General features: G+C 45.3%; 1 long non-coding RNA gene across 1 annotated transcript in view; it reads left to right on the plus strand.

Annotated features, from left to right (window-relative positions):
• The window catches only part of LOC102247733, a 2,227-nt gene extending 350 nt beyond the window's left edge, over positions 1 to 1,877 (plus strand). The window contains exon 3 of the long non-coding RNA XR_314642.2: positions 264 to 1,877. This is a non-coding gene — a long non-coding RNA (uncharacterized LOC102247733). The remainder of the gene's footprint in view (positions 1 to 263) is intronic.
• Positions 1,878 to 8,442: the final 6,565 nt, after the last annotated feature.

Consider the following 8,442-nt stretch of genomic DNA (forward strand, 5'->3'; position numbering starts at 1 on the left):
GGGCGGGTGGAGAGGATGAAGGGCAAGGTCTCTGGAAGTGGTAGAGATATCAGATGCTGTCAGAGCAGGGGTTGGATAAAGGAACAGTAATTATGAAGTAACTCTCAAAAGACAAACCACTGAGCCTATGGAAGGAAGGAAGGGAAAGGGAATGATGGTGAGAAGGATGCCCCAATTCTGCCCATGGCTGTGTTCACTGACTAGGAATTTTCCTTCTTCAGGTAGCGGGACCCCAATCCTGACTCTGGTTCTCTTTTCTACAGGTGATCCTCCCTACAGAGGCGCTGGGCTAGGAGTGTCCCTCTGTAGGAGCAGGTCCATAGTGATCGGGAAGGTGCCAAGGAAGATGACCGATATTGAGAAATGCCCTGGGTCCTACTTTGCTCAATTCCCTCCGTTTTACTGGCAGCTCTTGTACAGGTGGCAGGGCCTCTTCTGGGCAGAGAAAAACATGCTTAGGGCTTTTCTCCATCCGATTTTTTTTTAAGTCATCTATCTGTCCTGACATGGAAAAAGGTTCAGGAAATAGTAAGTGAAAGATAAACTTTTAAAGTTGCCGAACAGAGTACATAATGTAATGCCATCTTTGGGGAGAAAAATGGTTTAGTTCTCTGCAGTTGGACTAATGTTTGGGAAGAAAAGCACTGGTCAATCTTATGGGATATCCATGGAGAAGAAGAACTTACATTCTTTATTTTATTCACTTCGATATTATTTCATCTGTTTAACACTTTAAAATATATTTTCTCTAAGTAGATCTCATCTCTCTAAAAGTCTTTCACAGCTATGAAACTATGGGATTTCTCTCTATCTGACTCTCTGCTCATCTCTGTGGACAAAACAAGGAATATATAACCATTACCCTCAAGAAGTGGAGAAGGGGGAGTGCGGAGTGCTTCAGGCAGCAGCCAACATGAGCAGGAAGTGTTCCTAAGCAGAGAAGGGTATTATGGGTTCAAGAAAGTGTGCAGGGGACCCCTGTTTGGAGCACAAGGTGGCTCAGGGTGACCAGGACAAGAAAATGTTTACAAGTAGCATGGAGCCAGCTTGAATGATCTTGACTCCCAGGCTTAGAAATTGTATCTTTATTTTGAAGGCAATACGTGGGTGACAAAGAGAGCACCGATAATTTTATGAATCAGGTTAGTGGGGCTCCATCCTGAGAGGCTAGTCAGCTGTAAGAGCATGGAACCAATCAGATAATTAGCAGTTTAAACACTGAAAGTGCATATTCTAGAAATGATTCTACTTGCATTGAGAGTAACCTAATGTATTGAGGATTTTACTATTCTATGAATTAAAAGCAAGATCCTTATGAAAGAAACAAACAATCTTTAGGACACAATTTGCAATCCTGAATGAGTACTCTATGAAAATAGTCCAATGTTCTGACCTCATATCCCTCTACGGCTACCTGATTAGTTGCTAGGGAAGAGGAACAATGAAAATATGAGAAACATGGAAGGTTCTGGTGTCCTTGCATCACGACAAAGTTAGCCCAGCTTCCCTGCTCTGACCCTGAGACTTCTGCCTCTAGTTTCCCTCGCTGCTCTTGGATGTTTCCTTCATTTTGACTCTTCACTGTGTGCTGGTGTGTTGCACACTGACAACTGTGTGCTCTTCCCTCTTCCAACATCCAAGGCCCTGGCTAGCCTTATCAGCCTCACCTCTCATCTCTCTTAAGCACATGAGTGTTCTTTCCCCCAGTTAGTGCTGAGTGGGGTGGCTGCTATCTGCTGTGCTTGTGTCCTGGGGCCCTCACCTGACACCTAGGGTGATAGGAAGCAGATTATTCCTCGCTGTGGGAAGAGAACATCCCTTCTCTTACATCTCAGTGCTTATCAGCCGTGGGCAAACTACGGCCCGCGGGCCGGATCCGGCCCCTTTGAAATGAATAAAACTAAAAAAAAAAAAAGACTGTACCCTTTTATGTAATGATGTTTACTTTGAATTTATATTAGTTCACACAAACACCCCATCCATGCTTTTGTTCCGGCCCTCCGGTCCAGTTTAAGAACCCATTGTGGCCCTCGAGTCAAAAAGTTTGCCCACCCCTGGCTTAGATCCTTGAAGTAGAAAAGTGCCCAGGACATGCTTGTTTGTGGGGGTTGGATTGAGAAAAGGGATCCTGACAGGATGTAGATGTCATAGGTAGAAGGTTGGTTAGGTCTCTACAAGAAAATACAAAATTTGACATTACCAATGGAAATTAACTATAGCTCAGAATCCTATTCGGTAACTAGCCACAAGACTAAAGTATATACTCATGAATGTCAGTTAATTTATTCATTTCCTTTCCCTGCTCCAAATCAGAAAATGTATCTCCTGAACATCAATGGATAAACCTGTCAATATCTTATTTTGTAATCTCGCTCAGAACTGACCCCACACTTCTGTGGATCATCACACTCACACACTCTATCTTTTACATATAAGTGCTCAGATTTAGCAAAATGAAATGTATTCCCTTTAATAAGAAGCTCTTACCTCTCATATCTGCCTTGGGGTTTGTATGGAACCCATCTGATTATAGTTTGAGTTCTGAAACATTGTAGTTGTTAAATCTCTTGGTCCACTCGGATGGGTGTTAGCCACATACACTGTATGTGGATGTTACTAGTTTAGCTGTCAGGGCCCCATCTTATTCACAAGTTCTTGGGTGAGGCACCCTCTGTGTCATTTTTAGTGGCACAGTTTGTACCTGGCCCTGAAGGGGGAGGAGTGAGCACTGCTGTTCCAAGTCTCCTCACCTGAATACAGGTGTTTGGGGTTTGTTTGTTTGTTTACCACCTTCCCTGCTGCCAGAGAGCGGCTGCCCCCTGCCCTGGCACAGTTGGTTTTGTCAGACTAAATAAGTTCCAGCTCTTTTGGAAGCAGGGTTATCTCCCTCTGTTCAAATTCCTCACCCTCAGCCCAGAGCCTGGCCAGTCAGGTGAAGCTCAAAGGGTGATGCAGAAATTGGACAGTGTTCCTTTAAGGCGGGTATCCAGGAGGGGAGCCTGGGTACTGCTAGAGGCAAGGACCAAAAAGTGGTTTAGCATGTAGATGCGAGAAGTCTGTCAGAAGGCTGATGGACTTTGATATTGAGCAAAGGCTGAGAATCAGCATATTATTACCTGCTGTTGGCTGAATGGCTGAAGGCAATCCCATAAAGCTAATAATCTTTTCTTGTTTACCAAACCTTACCATTGATGTCTGCTTGCTTTGCTAAAGGGCAAATGTATATTCTAGTAAATAAAAAGCAATGGGTCCGGACATTCAGGGAGCCATTCCCTAGAGAAGGGCCTCCTCCTGGTTCCCCATGTCTTCTAAATTTATATTTCTTGCCTAGTGTATCCATTTATGTTGCAGCCCCTTCTCCAGATCCTGAATCCTTGCTGCAAACATTGCAGTAGGTACCTATTGTGGACATAGCCCTGAGCTGTAGGAGCTACAGTCAGGGCTCAATTAGCAGGGAGCTAGGCAGTGTTTTGTTTAGCTTAGCAACCGCCCATGCGTCCTGGAGGCCCATCAGGAAACCCCAGCACCATCACCGGAGGCCCCCATCCACACCCCCAGCCCGCAGTGGTGCTGGCAGCTGTGCACCTGGGCAATCGGGGTCTTAGGGCACCAGGACAAAGAGGGACAGGGGGTGCCATTGCCCCTGCAGCCTCAGCACCGGGAGCCATCTGGGTGTAGGAAAGGTGGTCTCCAGGGCTTGGGGCTGAGCGCCTGGAGACGCTCCTCTGCATGGGGAGCGCACTAGAGGCCCCCTGGGAGCACCTGGACAGATGGGAACCCCAAGATTCCCACCCTGCCCAGGCCTCCTCCTCCGGATCCTTGCAAGCAGGGGTGGATGAAGCCCCGAAGCCTGGCTCCTCATGGTATTGAGGTTCCAGAAACAGCGAGGACAGCATTTCCAAGTCTGGGCCATGAAGGTCGCCATGCAAGACCTCGGGTCTCTCTTTTCCAAAATCTTGAAGACCTCGACAGTGTCTCCAGCATCCCCGGCAGTCCCCTCCCCGGTTGTGTCCTCCAGCAAATCAGAAGGCACTGCCATTGCTGGGCCTGCTGACACAGAGTTGAGCATGGCCCCCACCCTGCCCCTCCTCCCCACCTTGGCACCCAACTCCCCCTGCACCTCACTGGGAGTGTCTGCCGCTCCCCATCCTCTGCTCATCACCTCCTACCCCAGGGTCTCCGTCACTGGCTGTGTGGCAGAAGCAGTAGGGACTCCCTTGTTCCTATCCAGTTGCTCCAGAGCAACCAAAGTCCAGTCCCTGCCCCAGGACCTGCCCCTGGCACCGTAGGGTGGTGGCTGCAGAGCCTAGAGCTCCCCTGTGTACCTGGGGATGGGGGCTACCACAAGCTCCGGCAGGATCTGGGCAGTGCTGCTGTGGATCAGGGGCACTTCAGGTAGCAGCAATTCAGCCTGGAGCCCACAGAACCCCCGCCAGCTTGGCCCCGGAGACCAACAGCTCAGCGCTTGGATGCCCCCCGGGCCTGGCCCCAAGACCCTCTTCTTCACTCTGCCGGGCATCCGCAAGGAGTGGGCCTCAGACAGCGACTCGGAGGAGGCCGGACGCGCGTGAGTAGCAGCAGGGGCCGGCCGTCTCTCCATGAGACCCCTACCCCTCCGTCTGCAGCAGCCACCTTGCTGGGCGTGCTTAGAGCACTGTGCTATTTGCAACGACTTCCACCAACTCCCCTGGCCAGCCTCCTTGCCCATTTCCTGGGTCCTAATTGTGTGCCTTTCTGTTCTTTTTAAACCAGCTGAGTCAGGCTTTTGCTCCACTCTCTCCGAGGTAACCCTCTGCTGTTCACCAGCCGGGCGGGAGTGGAGCTGAAGCGGGGCTTGAAGGGAAAGGGTACAATTTGGGTTCACTTCCCACTCAGCCTTGATGGGATATCTGACAGCCTGGTTTTCTCCAGGACTCTGAAGGGAGCTCAGATCCCAGCCTGTAATGCAGAATATGGCAGATGTGCAGGGCAGCTACAATTTTAAGAAATGATGCCTCCCTACTTTTCAAGGATCAGCCCCAATTCTTATCCCAAGTGGGAGGGGTTTTCTCTGTGCCACATCCGGTTAATTTACATATGTATGACATCATCTGACACCCAGGGCACTTGCAATGCCCAGGACACATCTGATGTCTACCTTAGAGCTCCTGAGGCTTTGCAAAGTGCCCTCAGGTTCCCCAGAAAAGCTGACAACGGTTTCACTGGGAACTGGAGGACATTTCCCTCAACACACACACACACACACACACACACACACACACACACACACCTTCTTTCATCACCATGAGCAGTAATAAAGTGGATGCAAAAATATTCAGCTATCTGAATCCTACAAGAGAATAGTGAAATGGTGAAAGGCAGACCACCAGGGCCCATTCCTGAATGGAGGTTTCTGCCTTATAATCTGGTGAAGGAAGAAGGGTCAGACCTGCTAGCAAAGAACCCTCCCTCACCCCAACCCTCACCATCCCTTACTCCTCCCACACACATCCACACTAACCTCCACCAAAAATAAATTAACTGGAGAACTTTTGCATTAAGACTGATTCTAACCCATTCACAATTTAAATAATTACATTTTTATAAAGCTGCATGACATTCACCTCAGTTCTAAAATAAGCAGTTAAATAAGTTTTTTCTTTTCATTTAAAATATTGCAGTATGAAATACATGAATCAACTGATTTTTTTTCTTAAGGAAAATAAATTGCATTTGGATAAGTGGCTAGGATACATATGGGTGAGTAATTAGACTTTTGTTATTGGCTACTGGTCCTTAACATTTATGCAATTAAAGTTTTATGAGCAAACAGATCTACACACTGATCTTGTGCCAGAAGCTAAGACCAACAAGTACCATATTAATGAGATATTCAGCAAGGCTGAAAATCAGCATAATATTGCCCTACTGTTGGCCAAATGGCTGAAGGCAATTCCCTAACCTGATAATCCTTTTACTGTTTACCAAACTTTACCTTTGATATGCCTGTTTGCATTTCTAAAGGGCAAATGTGTATTCAAGTGAAAAAAAGCAAAGGGGATCCAGAAGTCAGAGAGCCTCTGCACTAGAGACAGGTTTCCACCTGGGCCCCCATGCCTTCTAAATTCATATTTCTTCTCTAGTGTATTCATTTGTGTGCAGCCCTTTCTTCAGATCCTGAACCCGAGCCTCAAATGGATGCGGCATTCACAATCTTAAACTCTAGTCTTAGTGCTTTTTACAAAGAGGCCCTGAATCACATCAGTGTGACCAGTGAGAGAACTGGGGTCAATGTCTATAGTTGGGCATTTCAATCCCTTTTTGTATTATCTACACACTTTTAATAGATACTTTTAATACCACTGTATTTGGCATTACGGATAGAAGTGACTACTTTGCATTATCAAATGTATTGATTTTACTAAAAATGCAGACAATGAATGGTAGATAATTACTGTGAGAAGTAATATACACAGATATGTACATTCAAGAATTTTTCTGGTAATGAACTTGTACTCTCTGTAGGACATTAGCCAGCCCCCTGAGTACACCAGGTTTTTGTTTGTTTGTTTTTTTTTATTTACATGCACAAATAGCCATATTCCCCTTTCTTTCATACCTCATTCCTTTTTTAATTAGAAAGTATACAAACAGGGAATACTTTTGCATCTTGAAGTATATTTTTTCCCTTTTGGATTTCAGGGGTGGCTATTTATAAATTGAATAAACAAATATCATTCAATAATGGATTTAAATTATATTACTGACACCTTGCCTGCCAGTTTGCAGATAGTTGCAACTAATTATTAGCTTGCTTAATGTTGAAATGGTATATATTTAGTTTTCTAAAGCCCAGACACCTGGAGAGGGGAGGTGGTTAAAGTAGAGTTAGGTGCATGACACCTCCAACTATGTTCTTCTGTCTCAAGGTTGCTTTGGCTATTTGTGGACTTTTTGTAGTTCCACATAAATTTGGGGGTATGGATGAACCTAGAGGGTTTTACGCTAAGTGAAATAAGTCAGATAGACACAGGCAAATACCATATGGTCTTACTTATATGTGACATCTAAAAAAAAAATTAAACAAAACAAAAACAGACTCATAGAAACAGAGAACCAAACAATGGTTACCAGAGGGGAGATGGGAGATGGGTGAGAAAAGGAAAGGGGAATATAGTCAATAGTATTGTGATAAGTTTTCATGGTGACAGGTGATCACTAGAATTAGAGGGGTGACCACATTGTAAGGTATAAAAGTGTCAAATTACTATATTGTATACTTGAAACTAATATGACTAATATATATTGTATAGCAAGTATCCTTACACAAAAAACAAAGTAGGAGTAGGAAGAAAAAAGCCTAGGTAGAGAGGATGTGGATACTTGTTAATAAATATTTTTCTATCCTGGAGAAATGTTCATTTGATTTTAAGACCATTACACCAGTTACTAAGGCAGTGATGGCGAACCTATGACACGCGTGTCAGAGGTGACACGAGAACTCATTTTTTTGGTTGATTTTTCTTTGTTAAATGGCCTTTAAATATACAAAATAAATATCAAAAATATAAGTCTTTGTTTTACTATGGTTGCAAATATCAAAAAATTTCTATATGTGACATGGCACCAGAGTTAAGTTCCGGTTTTCCAAAATGCTGACACGCCGAGCTCAAAAGATTCGCCATCACTGTACTAAGGAAAACCTTCATTCACAGCTTATACATTTGTGAAGAAAGCTCATGCATTTTACATTGGACCTGATTATGATGTACTTGGCCTTTGTTAAAACTAAAAGTAGTGAAATTAATTTGGGGGAGGGGTTAATATGTAAACTTTCAATGCAGAGTCTTTTTTTCCCCTTCTTCACTAAGATGCTATATACTAGTAGCAGCATGAGTTTTGATGTCTGACTCATGGATGAGATACAGGAATGGCCCATGGAAAGGATGTGCCCTTTCATTCCACAGGCACACAGGCTGCCGCACCTGAATCAGAGGTGGAGGACACTGAGTTCCCTTCTTTACTTCTTTCTCCTGCACCCCAATATGTGATCCAGCACTTTCACCTTCTTCACCTGCCTGTCCATTTCATTGATACTTTGTACCTCATTTACACTGTTTTCCCATCTGGGCCATCCCTCTTTGCCACCTCCATTTGCTCTTCTTGTTTGAACTACACAACTATTACCTTGTAATAGGTTTTATTCTTTGTTTCTCCTGGAAGTAGAAGGATTTCTACAGTAGATAAGGTTGGTTGGTAGATAGAAATCCTATCTAATAAAAGCCATCAGCCCCTCACCCAGGCCGGCCACACCCTCATGGGGTGAGGGTCCCCGCTGGGGGGCTTGGCTAGCCTGAAAATGGCCCTCAGCCCCTCACCCAGACTGTCCAGGCACCCCAGTAGGACTCCCCACCCTGAAGGGGCTGTAGCCAGCCTGCAAACAGCCATCAGCCCCTCACCCAG

This window comes from Myotis brandtii, unplaced genomic scaffold (assembly GCF_000412655.1).
Source record: "Myotis brandtii unplaced genomic scaffold, ASM41265v1 scaffold866, whole genome shotgun sequence".
Lineage (NCBI taxonomy): Eukaryota > Metazoa > Chordata > Mammalia > Chiroptera > Vespertilionidae > Myotis > Myotis brandtii.